At 45.1% G+C, this 13,823-nt stretch overlaps 1 protein-coding gene across 3 annotated transcripts in view; it reads left to right on the forward strand.

Moving 5' to 3' along the window:
* The first annotated feature begins 1,734 nt into the window (after positions 1-1,734).
* CASP8AP2 (caspase 8 associated protein 2) overlaps positions 1,735-13,823 on the forward strand; it is an 80,379-nt gene continuing 68,290 nt past the window's right edge. For all 3 annotated transcript variants that reach the window (XR_006388639.1, XM_044289489.1, XM_044289490.1), the window contains exon 1: positions 1,735-1,880. The gene's annotated coding sequence lies outside the window, so the exon portion shown is untranslated. The remainder of the gene's footprint in view (positions 1,881-13,823) is intronic.

The following is a 13,823-nucleotide window of genomic DNA, read 5'->3' on the forward strand; positions in this document are numbered from 1 at the left end:
GGACACATGTTCATGTGAAAGAGGCCTAACAATGCAGTTACATGACATAAATCTGCATAACTGATCATGTGCTAAATAGTCCAATTTATAGAATAGGCAAAATGATTGTCTATAAAATGATGGTAGTCTCATGTTCAAAGCTGTAGTGGAGCCTGATATGAAGCCCAAAAGTCCAAGGTTACCCTTTTGCTCATCAGTGTAAATTATTGTAAATGTGTTGGCCCCACCCTATTTCACTAAGCTCCACCCACTTTAAGTAGAGAGAAATATAAAAAGTTTAGATATTTTTGTACAAAATGCCCTTTGCAGCAAATTGGGCACATGAACAGACACCAGCAGTGCGTGTAGCATGTCATGCCTCTAAGTCCACCTGTACACGTTGCGAAATACGTTTTTTCCACTCAGATTATTGTGCAGAAAAACCGCAGTGTGTTACAGTATCAGCAAAGTATATGAGATTGCACAAATCTCATGTACACTTTTTTCTGTGCAGAAATTGACATGCATTGCAGATATCAATACTGCCCCCCCAGAATAATACCCCCATTAGTGCCCCCCAGTAAGAATAATGCCCCCATTAAGAGCACCCCAGAATTAATAATGCCCCCAGTAAGAATAATGCCCCCATTAGAGCACCCCAGAATTAATAGTGCACCCCAGAATTAATAGTGCCCCCATTAGAGCACCCCAGAATTAATAGTGCCCCCATTAGAGCACCCCAGAATTAATAGTGCCCCCATTAGAGCACCCCAGAATTAATAGTGCCCCAATTAGAGCATCCCAGAATTAATAGTGCCCCCATTAGAGCATCCCAGAATTAATAGTGCCCCCATTAGAGCATCCCAGAATTAATAGTGCCCCCTTCTCTGCAAAAACAAAAAAACTCAACTCCTCCATTTGCCCTCACCGCTGTGAACACAACTGCCCACTGGATGTGCACAGTACAGGCCCTGCGCTCCAGCGCGAGGACGTCTTGCAGGTCCTATCTAGCACATCCAATCCGCAGCACTATCAAATGGATGAGGTGAGGCGCTCAGTTATTAACAGGCCTTATAGAAAAATAGTGGCAATTAATATTACCAGTAGAAAAAAAAATTCTGGCACCAAAATACCGGCCGAGTGGTAACCCTACCTACGCGGAATCAATACATTTTACAGTAGGACCGAGCTGATACTCTTAACGTCGTTTTTATAAGAATCTGGTTCGGATACAGCAATTCGAACCCGACTCACTCAACCCTATCACCAGCAAAGGAAGCAACATGGATAATCACAATACATTAAGTGGCTTGTATTACCTTCCGCTACATGCGAAATGCTATTTGTTGAAGTTAGAGAACCCCTTTAAAGCCCCATTTACTACATTATACTGTATTTTGTTGAAGAACATCTTTGCGCATTCTGCAACTTAAACGCTAGAACAAATACTTCAGGTGTGAATTCGCCCCCAAAGTTAATGCAAATGTGGCTGGGAATATCACGAATTCTCATTTATAACAGCGTCTGTATAACAAACCGCCACCTAACCGCTAGGTAGGTATAAACACCTTAAAGGACAAAGTCGCCTAACAGCACCACACCACAGAGCAACCTACTGCAGCACACCATCCGCCGCCTCTGTGTGCCTGGCGAAAAGTATTCCCGCCAAAGACACTGCACGGGGTGGGCGTGGCTAAGGGACGTAGCTCCGTGAACGTAATTGCGTCCTCTCTGGTTGGATGGCGGAGTGTGAGACTGAGAGGGGGATGTCGGTTATACCGGGGGGGAAGTTGCTGTAAGCGGGTCTGAGTACGGGGGTGGGCGAAACCGGGGACAGCTGACCGATGACGGAAAGCGGAAGAGGACCTCCACCTGTCGTGGTTGGTGGGGCATGAAATACGGTGAGTGCTCTGGGAGCTGAAGGCCGTGAGCATTTGGCGCACAAAGCACTAGGCTGCAGAGGTAGACATGTTTCTGCTCTAGTGTGTCACATTGTAGCGTTCAGGCGAGAAGTGACTGGGCATTGGCTTCTATTTGCACAGGGACTCTAAATGGTGGCTTGTGGGACTGCCATGAAGTTCATGAGGACTGTTGTCATTCAGATTCCAAGTTCTGTCACTTGAGTCACAAATACAGTGGTTGCCCCTGGCAGCTGTCTCTAGGCTACTGTCCTGCCAGTGGTTTTCACAGACTACTGGCAGGAGAGATGCTTTGGAAATCCATTTTCAGACAAGCAGTGTAATTGTCACACAGGGCGCAAAAAAACGGACACATGGCCCAAACACGGGTCCTTCACAGATGACCGTTTTGTCATGGGTGTCTAGTGCTCTCATTAAGAGAAACAAGAGTATTGCAGGTTTGGTACCTTTTTAATGGCTAACAAAAATAGGTGTCGTTGTGGAAGTGGCCTTAGGCCAGACACTGAAGTGAGTTCAATTCGAGAAACTCGCAGCGTGTCAGTGACAGGTCTCGTTCTGGCCTCCCCTCCTCTGACAGGATTGCACCGCGTCATGATTTATAATGCTGTGTATCCCTGTGAATCCTGGAACTTACTGACTCCAATTAGGATAATGGAATCAACACCTTTGACCCCATGCTGGGTATAATTACCAGATGTTGATCAGCAACGTATTTATTCCCAGAAAATTCTTGTATAGTCACTCAGAATTGAGAAAGCTCGTTGGAATAACGAGTGAAACGTTTTCAAGAAATCTACAGTAAGTCCAGTTGCCTCGATTTATTCTTTACAGATATTGTGTTGACGGCATTATGTCAGAATTGGGGTACTTTCACACTGGCGTTTTTGTTTTCCGGTATTGAGTTCCGTCCTAGGGGCTCAATACCGGAAAAGAACTGATCAGTTTTATCCTAATGCATTCTAAATGAGAGCATTCCGTTCAGCATGCAACAGTTCAGTCCCTCTTACATTTTTTGGGTGGAGAAAATACTGCAGCATGCTGCGGTTTTCTCTCCGGCGAAAGATACTGAACACTTGCTGGAATGCCTGATCCGGCCCCAAGTGTTGCAGCAAAACGGATCCAGCTTTCTGGTCTGCGCATGCGCAAACCTTTAAAAATGCAAAAAAAATAATAATACTGGATCCATTTCGGATCCGGTATTTCAATGCATTTGTCAGATGGATCCAGATCCGTCTGACAAATGCCATCAGTTTGCGTACGGATGGCCAGAAAGCTGGATATATTTCCCCCTATTTCCTGGGGGAACTGCCTGCCAGAATCCTCTGCCGGAAGAGTGAAAGTAGCCTAATTCAATACATTTCAGGACCATCAGGGTTACACAGCATTATATTTCATTATAATGCGGTGCGATCCTGTCACTGACAAGCTGTGAGTTTCTCGAATAGAACTTGCTTTTGTGTGTCTGGCCTAAGGCTGGGTTCCACCAAAATCCATCACACGCAGTGTTTTGCAGTGCAGTCTCCCGATTGCAGCACGTAGCAGGAGGGATTTCCATTTTGCTTTGGTTGTAATTAAATCCAATGTTGTACATGCGGCGGCAGTACCATCGGATTTTTGTGGGGCTGTAAGGGGGACCCGTTGCCTTCCTGAGGCATCGGCGCTGCTTTCCTCTGACGAGCCTGTGAGATCCAGCCCCCTGGATCTCACAGGCCGGAAGCTGTATGAGTAATTAGTATTGGAATGCATTGTAAAGGATTAGACCCCCAACAGTTGAAGTCCCAAAGTGTGATAAAAAAATTAAGTGAAAAGAAAAATTGAAAAAATAAAGCCCCCCAATTACGTTTCAAGTAAAAATAAACAAAAACTTAATTTTCCCCAAATAAAGTGAAAAAAATGGTAAGAAATAGGGGGAAATATATTGGGTATCGCCACGTCCGTATTGACCGACTCTAAACATATCACATGACCTAACCCCTCAGATGAACACCATAAAAACTGTGCTAAATAAAAAAAAAACTTGTCACCTTACATGGCAAAAAGTACAACAGCAAGCGATCAAAAATGCGTATGCCCACCAAAATAGTACCAATCTAACAGTCACCCCATCCCGCAAAATAATTTGCCCCTACCTTAGACAATTGCCCAAAAAAAAACTATGGCTCAGATTATGGAGACAGTAAAAAATTTTTTTTTTTTTTGTTTTAAAAAAGCTGTTATTGTGTGAAACTTGCATAAATAAAAAAAAAGGTATACATTTTAGGTATCGCCGCGTCTGTGATAACCTTCTCTATAAAAATATCACATGACCTAAGCCCTCAGATGAACACCGTAAAAAAATCAAAACTGTGCTAAATAAACCATCTTTTTTGGCACCTTACATCACAAAAAGTGTAATGGCAAGCGATCAAAAAGTCATATGCACCCCAAAATAGTGCCAATCAAACCATCATCTCGTCCTGCAAAAATCATACCCTATCCAAGATAATCGCCCAAAAACTGAAAAAAACTATGGCTCTTAGACTATGGAAACACTAAAACATGATTACATGATTATTTGTTTACCTATTGGGTATCGCTACATATTAGGAACCCTCAGCAGCACGGGGAGAAGGAAGCAGTCTTTCCCTCCAACCCTGTGCTGCTGCTGCCACCAATGAACGGAGAGAGGGGCGGGCGCACTGCGCCACCAATGACTCTTCCTACACAGAGCGGCGCCCATCGATGTCCCAGCACTTAGCTTTATTCCTGGGCGCCGCTCCGTTCGCCCACAGTGCCCCATTACTGTCTCCTCTCCTGCTCCATATGCTAATTACTATCGAAGCCCACTAGAGAAGCTGATGTCTCCTCCCCATTGCTCCGATAGTAATTAGCATATGGAGCAAGAGAGGAGACAGTAATGGAGTACTGCGGGCGAAGGGAGCTGCGCCCAGGAATAATGGTAAGTGCTGGGACATCACTGGGCGCTGCTCTGTGTAGCCTGATACTTAAAATCTGGAGTCCCATATAAAGTAGTCAGTCTTTAACACATAATCGCATTGCCGGCACCCTGCCCCTGACGGGGAGCTGCGATCAGCGGCAGTTAACCACTCGGGTGCGGCACCTGAGGGGTTAACCTCCACTGATTTGGCAGTACCCGCCTCCTGTATTAAGGGGTAAGTATAATTGGTGGCGCAGTGCATGGAATTGCAGAACTGGTCCTTAAGGTGAAAATGAGCCCGGTCCCTAAGGGGTTAAAGGAACGTTCACACAACGGCTTTTACATTTTGTTTTTTCAATGGGAGGCGGTCCTAATTATCGCAGAACGGCGGCCTATGGCCAAACTGAGTAGGGACATGTTTCTCCAGAGAGCTACAGCTTTAAAGGGAACCTGTCATCAACTTCATGCTGCCCATACTAACGGCAGCATAAAGTAGAGACAGGGGGGTTGATTTCAGCGGTCTGTCCTTTATAAGTTAAAAGTAAGTGGTTGCTGAGAACCAACATTACAATCATTGCAGACTGGGCCTGTAAAAGAGTCCCGGCCACCTGAGAAGAGTCCTGGTTATTCATCATCTCCTGCCCACCTGCTGATGACTGGCAGGCTTCTACCTAGTTTTCTCCCTTTCTCTCTATGAGAGAACTGACAATTATCTGCAGATGGGTGAGAATACAGGAGAGTAGGAATAACCAGGACTCTTCTCAAGTAGATTTGACTCTTTTCAAGGTCTGGGCTGCAATGATTATGATGCTGGTTCTCAGCAACCACTTACTTTTAGCTCGTTAGTTACACACCGCTGAAATCAGAATTTCTGGCACTAATTTATGCTGCCCCCAGTGAGGTCAGCATAAAGTTGATGACCGGTTCCCTTTAAAGGGAATCTGTCACCAGGATTTTGGGTATAGAGCTGAGGACATGGGTTGCTTGATGGCCGCTAACACATCCGCATTACCCAGTCCCCATAGCTCTGTGTGCTTTTTTTTATGGAAAAAAAAACGATTTGATACATATGCAAATTAACCTGAGATGAGTCCTGTCCCTGACTCATCTCACATACAGGACTAATCTCAGGTTAATTTGCATATGTATCAAATCGCTTTTTTTTACACAATAAAAGCACACAGAGCTATGGGGACTGGATATTGCGGATGTGCCAGCGGCCATCTAGCAGCCCATGTCCCTCAGCTCTATACCCAAAATCCCGGTGACAGGTTCACTTTAAGCCACTGCTCTGCCATCCTCAGCACTGCATCCCAGTGAAAAGGACTGGAGGCAGAAGGAACTCTCGACGCTGGCGGAATTTCAGCACGGCTGTCCATTCCGAAGTTCCACAGCTGTCATGTGAATGTCCTCTTCTATTACTTACTCCCTCCAACCCACTTCTCGCTTTGGCTTTAACCTTTTCCCGACCGCCTAACGCAGGGATGCGTCCTGCGGGCGGCCGGGTTATTCCTCCTTGACGCGGCGCGTCATCCCGCGAGAGTTGAGATTTCGCGTGAACGTGCTGAGAAGTTAATCTACAGCCTGCCAGCAGCGATCATTCGCTGGCAGGCTGTAGATGTGATTTATTTATTTATTTATTTATTTATTTTTTCCCCTAAAAAAGTATATTAGACGCTGTTTTGTTAACAGCGTCTAATATACCTGGTCCTCTGGTGGTCCCTTTTTGCTTGGATCGACCACCAGAGGACACTGGTGCTACTTACACCACACTACACTACACCCCCCCGTCACTTATTAACCCCTGATCACCCCATATAGACTCCCTGATCTTTCCCCTGTAAGGCTCCATTCAGATGTCCGTATGTGTTTTGCGGATCCTCAAAACACGGACACCGACAATGTGCTTTACGCATTTTGCGGATCCGCATATTGCCAGAACTATATAGAAAATGCCTTTTCTTGTCCGCAAAATTTTCTTTTCTGATCACTGCAAAAACACCGTAAAATCGCTGCGGCGCTATAAAGATCACTTTTGAGTGAGGGGCATGGGGAGTTCATAGATTTCTTTTTTTTTTTTTTTGGGCACAAGTTAGCAGAAATATATATATATATATATATATATATATATATATATATATATATATATATATATATATATATATATATATATATATATATATATATATAAATAAGAAATTCCGCAGCACATCCAGGTTGTAAGAAAGTAAAAAAAGACTTTATTCACCAAGCATGCGACGTTTCAATCCTCTCAATGGGATTTTCCTCAGTCACTGCCTGAGGAAAATCCCATTGAGAGGATTGAAACGTCGCATGCTTGGTGAATAAAGTCTTTTTTTACTTTCTTACAACCTGGATGTGCTGCGGAATTTCTTATTTTTATACATTTGGAGGTGGATCGCCTACCCAGCCGCTGGCACTCCGCATATACCTTACAGATAGTGGTGCTGCCCACACTTTCTCTATCTATCTCTATATATATATATATATATATATATATATATATATATATATATATATATATATATATATATATATATATATATATATATATATATATATATATTATATATATTTTTTTTTCTTACAAAGTCTCATATTCCACTAAGGCTACTTTCACACTAGTGTTCGGGTGTCCGCTTGGGAGCTCCGTTTGAAGGGGCTCACCAGCAGCCCCGAACGCATTCGTACTGCCCTAATGCATTCTGAGTGGATGCGGATCCGCTCAGAATGCATCAGTCTGGCAGCGTTCAGCCTCCGCTCCGCTCACCAGGCAGACACCTGAACGCTGCTTGCAGCGTTCGGGTGTCCGCCTGGCCGTGCAGAGGCAAGCGAATCCGTCCAGACTTACAATGTAAGTCAATGGGGACGGATCCGTTTGAAGATAACACAATATGGCTCAATCTTCAAACGGATCCGTCCCCCATTGACTTTCAATGTAAAGTCTGGACGGATCCGTTCAGGCTACTTTTTACATTTTTTAACAATTATAAGGCCTCTTTCACACTACAGTATGTTGAATTCGGTGTTTTGCGTTCCGTTTTTCACGGATCCGTTGTTCCGTTTTTTGCTTCCGTTGTGGTTCCGTTTCCGTTCCGTTGTTCCGTTCCGTTTTTCCATATGGCATATACAGTATACAGTAATTACATAGAAAAAATTGGGCTGGGCATAACACGGATACGGAAGACATACGGATGCATTTCCGTATGTGTTCAGTTTTTTTTGTGGACCCATTGACTTGAATGGAGCCACGGACCGTGATTTGCGGCCAAATATAGGACATGTTCTATCTTTTCAACGAAACGGAAATACGGAAACGGAATGCATACGGAACACATTCCGTTTTTTTGCGGAACCATTGAAATGAATGGTTCCGTATACGGAACGCAAAAAACGGAACGCAAAACGGAAAAAAAAAACGTTAGTGTGAAAGAGGCCTAATGCAGACGGATCCGTTCTGAACTGAGCCACCGTCTGCATTATATGAGCGGATCCGTCGCAAGTGTGAAAGTAGCTTAACTTGTGACAAAAAATAAAATCTTACATGAACTCACCATACCCCTCACGGAATCCAATTGCGTAAAAATGCCCTGTGAAATCCTAAAGGTACTAATTGGAATTTGTGCCCCTTTGCGCATCTTGGCTGCCAAAAAGTTTTACAGGTGGTATCTCCGTACTCGGGAGAAGTAGGGCAATGTGGTTTGGGGTGTATTATTACATATACCCATCCTGGGTGAGAGAAATATCTCTGTAAAAGACAACTTTTCCCTTTTTTTTTTTTATACAAAGTAGTCATTTTACAGAGATATTTCTCTCACCCAGCATGGGTATATGTAAAAATACACCCCAAAACACATTGCTCTACTTCTTCTGAGTACGGCGATACCACATGTGTTACACTTTTTTGCAGCCAAGGTGCGCAAAGGGGCCCAAATTCCAATGAGTACTTTTAGGATTTCACAGGGCATTTTTTACAAATTTGGATTCCAAACTACTTCTCACGCTTTAGGGCCCCTAAAATGCCAGGGCAGTATAAATACCCCACAAGTGACCCCATTTTAAAAAGAAGACACCCCAAGGTATTTCGTGAGGGGCATGGCGAGTTCATGTAAAATTTTATTTTTTGTCACAAGTTAGTGAAATATGCGACTTTGTAAGAAGAAAAAAAAAATATCCATTTCCGCTAACTTGTGACAAAAAATAAAAACTTCCATGAACTCACTATGCCCATCAGCGAATACCTTAAGGCTGGGTTCACACTTGAGCGTTGCGCAAACGCGCGTTTTTGACGCGCATTTTTATGCGCGTTTTTGTAATAGTAAACGCGCGTTTGACGCACGTTTGTGTGATTCACTACAGTGTCCTATGGCCACAAACGCCCCAAAAGTCGCTCATGTACTTTTTGGAGCGTCGGGCGTTTTACAGCGCGATCGTACGCGCTGTAAAACGCCCAAGTGTGAACCATTCCCATAGGGAATCATTGGTTTCTCCTTGTTGAGCGTTTTACAGCGCGTAGGAACGCGCTGTAAAACGCTCAGGTGTGAACCCAGCCTAAGGCCTCTTTCACACGACAGTATGTCCATTTCAGTGTTTTGCGGTCCGTTTTTCACGGATCCGTTGTTCCGTTTTTTGCTTCCGTTGTGGTTCCGTTTCCGTTCCGTTGTTCCGTTCCGTTTTTCCGTATGGCAAATACAGTATACAGTAATTTCATATTAAAAATTGGGCTGGGCATAACATTTTCAATAGATGGTTCCGCAAAAAACGGAACGGATACGGAAGACATACGGATGCATTTCCGTATGCATTCCGTTTTTTTGCGGACCCATAGACTTTAATGGAGCCACGGAACGTGATTTGCGGCCAAATATAGGACATGTTCTATCTTTAAACGGAACGGAAAAACGGAAATACGGAAACGGAATGCACACGGAGTACATTCCGTTTTTTTTTGCGGAACCATTGAAATGAATGGTTCCGTATACGGACCGTATACGGACCGCAAAAAACGGCCCGCAAAACGGAAAAAAAAAACGGTCGTGTGAAAGAGGCCTAAGGCAGGCATGTCCAAACTGCAGCCCTCCAGCTGTTGCAAAACTACAATTCCCAGCATGCCTGGATAGCTTACAGCTATTAGGGCATGCTGGGAGTTGTAGTTTTGCAACAGCTGGAGGGCCGCAGTTTGGACATGCCTGCCTTAGGGTGTCTGCTTTCCGAAATGGGGTCATTTGTGGGGTGTTTCTACTGTCTGGACATTGTAGAACCTCAGGAAACATGACAGGTGCTCAGAAAGTCAAAGTGCGTAAATTAATTTTTTTGCACCATAGTTTGTAAACGCTATAACTTTAACCCAAACCAATAAATATACACTTATTGCATTTTTTTATCAGACATGTAGAACAATACATTTAGAGAAAAATTTATATAGAAATGGAGTTTTAATTGAAAAATTTAACAGAAAGTGAAAATGTCAATTTAGATATCTTTTTTATTTTTTTTTTAAATGTCAGCAGCAATGAAATACCTCCAAATGAAAGCTCTATTAGTGAGAAGAAAAGGAGGTAAAATTAATTTGGGTGGTAAGTTGTATGACCGAGCAATAAACCGTGAAAGTAGTGTAGTGCAGAATTGTAAAAAGTGGTCTGGTCATTAGGGGGGCTGAAGTGGTTAAAGGGGTTATCAGAGACTGACAAATGTCCCCCCTTATGCTGGGCCCATGACACTGAATCTACTTACCTGTCTCCCCGCGCCGCTCCTGGTGCCTTTCTCTCTGTGTGCGGATGAAAACATCTGGTGTTGGGAGGGTCGGGGGGTTAGAGCCAATGGCAGACACAAATGAGCCTCCCTAGCATAGCTGGTGACGCTAGGGAGCCCCTTCCCCCATCTCATCCTGCCATTGGCTGCTCTCCCCACACCCCACCCTGACATGTTTTCATCCTCTCACTGGGAGAGGCAGCAGTGCAGGGAGCCAGAAAAGTAGATTAAATTGTGAGGGGCCGGGGCATATGGGGGACATTTTTTAGTCTCGGATAACCCCTTTAAAACTGTGTGTGACATCACCCTTAGGCCTCTTTCACACTAACGTATGGCTATTTCAGTGTTTTGCAGTCTGTTTTTCACGGATCCGTTGTTCAGTTTTTTCTTCTTTTTTTTTTTTTTTTCTTTTTTCTTTTTCTTTTTTTTTTGTTTCGGTTCTGTTTTTCCGTATGGCGTATACAGTAATTACATAGAACAAATTGGGCTGGGCATAACCTTTTCAATAGATGGTTCCGCAAAAAAAAGGAAACGGATACGGAAGACATACGGATGCATTTGTGTAGGGCTGCAGTAAACGAATATTTTTGTAATCGAGTATTCTATCGATTTATATTTCTCGATTCATCGAGTAATCTAATAAGAAAAAGCTACTTAAAGTAACGTACGTAATTAGGTATGTATAAAGTTATTGGTTTGAAGGGGTTAATAACTTTATACATGCCTAATGCCAAGGTGCTTCCATTAACCCCTCCAAACCAATAACTTTATACATGCCCATTGGGTTTGGAGGGGTTAATGGAAGCACCTTGGCATTAGGCATGTATAAAGTTATTGGTCTGAAGAGGTTAATGAAAGCACCTTGGAGGTGCCTTCATTAACCCCTCTCTAAACCAATAACTTTATACATGCCAAGGTGGTGCTTGCAGCCTCCATTAACCACTCTCTCTCCATCTGCTTGCCCCCGCCCTCTGATCTGCTTGCCCCCGCCCTCTGATCTGCTTGCCCCCGCCCTCTGATCTGCTTGCCCCGCCCTCTGATCTGCTTGCCCCGCCCTCTGATCTGCTTGCCCCTGCCTCTGATCTGCCTCCCCCCCCCCCCAGCCTCTGATCTGCCTCCCCCCCTCAGCCTCTGATCTGCCTCCCCCCCCCTGCCTCTGATCTGCCTCCCCCCCAGCCTCTGATCTGCCTCCCCCCTCCCCCAGCCTCTGATCTCCCTCCCCCCAGCCTCTGATCTGCCTCCCCCAGCCGCTGATATGCCCCCTCTGGTAACGCAACCCCCCCTCCCTCCCCAGTATTAATCATTGGTGGCAGTGGCCACAGGGTCCCCCTCCTCCCCCCCATCATTGGTGGCAGTGTCAGTTCCGATCGGAGCCCCAGCAGTGTAATGCTGGGGCTCCGATCGGTTACCATGGCAGCCAGGAGTCACGCTACTGAAGCCCTGGCTGCCATGGTATGTTAGTGAGCAGAGAGCAGCGCATTATACTCACGTGCGCTGTGGCCGCCGGTCGCTTCTTCTTCTGTCTGTGCGGCGGATTGCTAATGCTTACAGCATTAGCAATGCGCCGCACAGACCTATGAGAAGGAGCGACCGGCGGCCACAGCGCACGTGAGTATAATGCGCTGCTCTCTGCTCACTAACATACCATGGCAGCCAGGGCTTCAGTAGCGTGACTCCTGGCTGCCATGGTAACCGATCGGAGCCCCAGCATTACACTGCTGGGGCTCCGATCGGAACTGACACTGCCACCAATGATGGGGGGGAGGAGGGGGACCCTGTGGGATATGGCCGGCACATACATTGTTGGCGTAGTGGACACAGTCTCTCCCCTCCCCTCCTCCTCCTACTCAGTCCCTCCCCTCCTCCTCCTACTTGGTCTTCAGCGGCAGCCGCGCACAGTGGGGAGGGAGAGACTCCCTCCTCCTCCCTCCTCCTCCTCCGCTGTGCTGGCCGGCTCAGTCCTGCCTCTCTGGCCTCCGGAGGACACGGAAGCGGTGAGTGAGACGCTTAATTTCACTCCCGCTCCGTGATCACGTGATCTGAACGATTCCTCGATGCAGGGAAACTGCATCGATGAATTTTTTGACTCGATTTAATCGAGTTATTCGAATAATCGTTTCAGCCCTACATTTGTGTATGCATTGCGTGTTTTTATATATATATTTTTTTTCTTTTATGCGGACCCATTGATTTTAAAAGAGCCACGGAACGCGATTTGCGACCAAATATAGGTGTTCTATCTTTGACCGAAGATAAGGAAACACGGAAACGGAATACATACGGAGTGCATTCATTTTTATTTTATTTTTTTGCGGACCCGTTGAAATGAATGGTTCCGTATACGGAATGCAGAAAAAGACCGGATGGTCTAACCAATATTTACTTTAAGACCTTTCAAGACCAACTTATTCCCCACCTCTTGCCGGTCTTTAATAAAGCGTTCACAGAGGGTTCACTTCCAACCGAGATGCTGTCTGCTACCATAATAGCTCTGCCAAAACCAGGTAAAACGCCAGACAGACCCCAAAATTTTAGACCTATCTCTCTGTTGAACACGGACCTGAAAACTTATGCTAAGATCTTAGCCACTAGAATAGCAGACATTATACCACTCCTAACATCTGCTGACCAGTCAGGATTTGTCAAAGGTAGTCAAATCACTGATAACTCCCGCAGGATTCTAAACATCATAGATACTATTAATCGTAGTGGGACTAGTGCGCTACTGGTAGCCCTAGACGCAGAGAAGGCGTTTGACCGACTGAACTGGTCGTTCGCCTTCTCTGTGTTGAAAGTAATGGGGCTGGGGGAGGCGTTCATAGAGGCAGTGCGAGCCCTTTACTCTAATCCCTCGGCTAAAGTTTTTATTAATGGGGCACTATCTGGGTCATTTCCCTTAACTAATGGAATACGTCAGGGGTGTCCCCTTTCGAGCAACCTGGTAGAATCCCTAAAGATTACCTTCCCGTTTGATTGGAGAAAGGATAGCATTAAGTACCTGGGTATAAACTTACCTCCGTCTCTTCCAAATCTGTTCAAGATTAACTATCTCCCCCTGCTGGAGATGATTGAGTGACTTTGCTTCATATAGCAAATATGAAATATCCTGGGTTGGACGTATTGCGACCTTCCAAATGTTTATCCTGCCAAAGCTTCTGTTTATCTTCAGAATGGTCCCTATTAAAGTCCCCATCTTCTTTTTCAAGAAGGCACAAGGCCTGCTCAGTGACTTTGTG

Source organism: Bufo gargarizans, chromosome 4 (genome assembly GCF_014858855.1).
Source record: "Bufo gargarizans isolate SCDJY-AF-19 chromosome 4, ASM1485885v1, whole genome shotgun sequence".
NCBI classification, from domain to species: domain Eukaryota; kingdom Metazoa; phylum Chordata; class Amphibia; order Anura; family Bufonidae; genus Bufo; species Bufo gargarizans.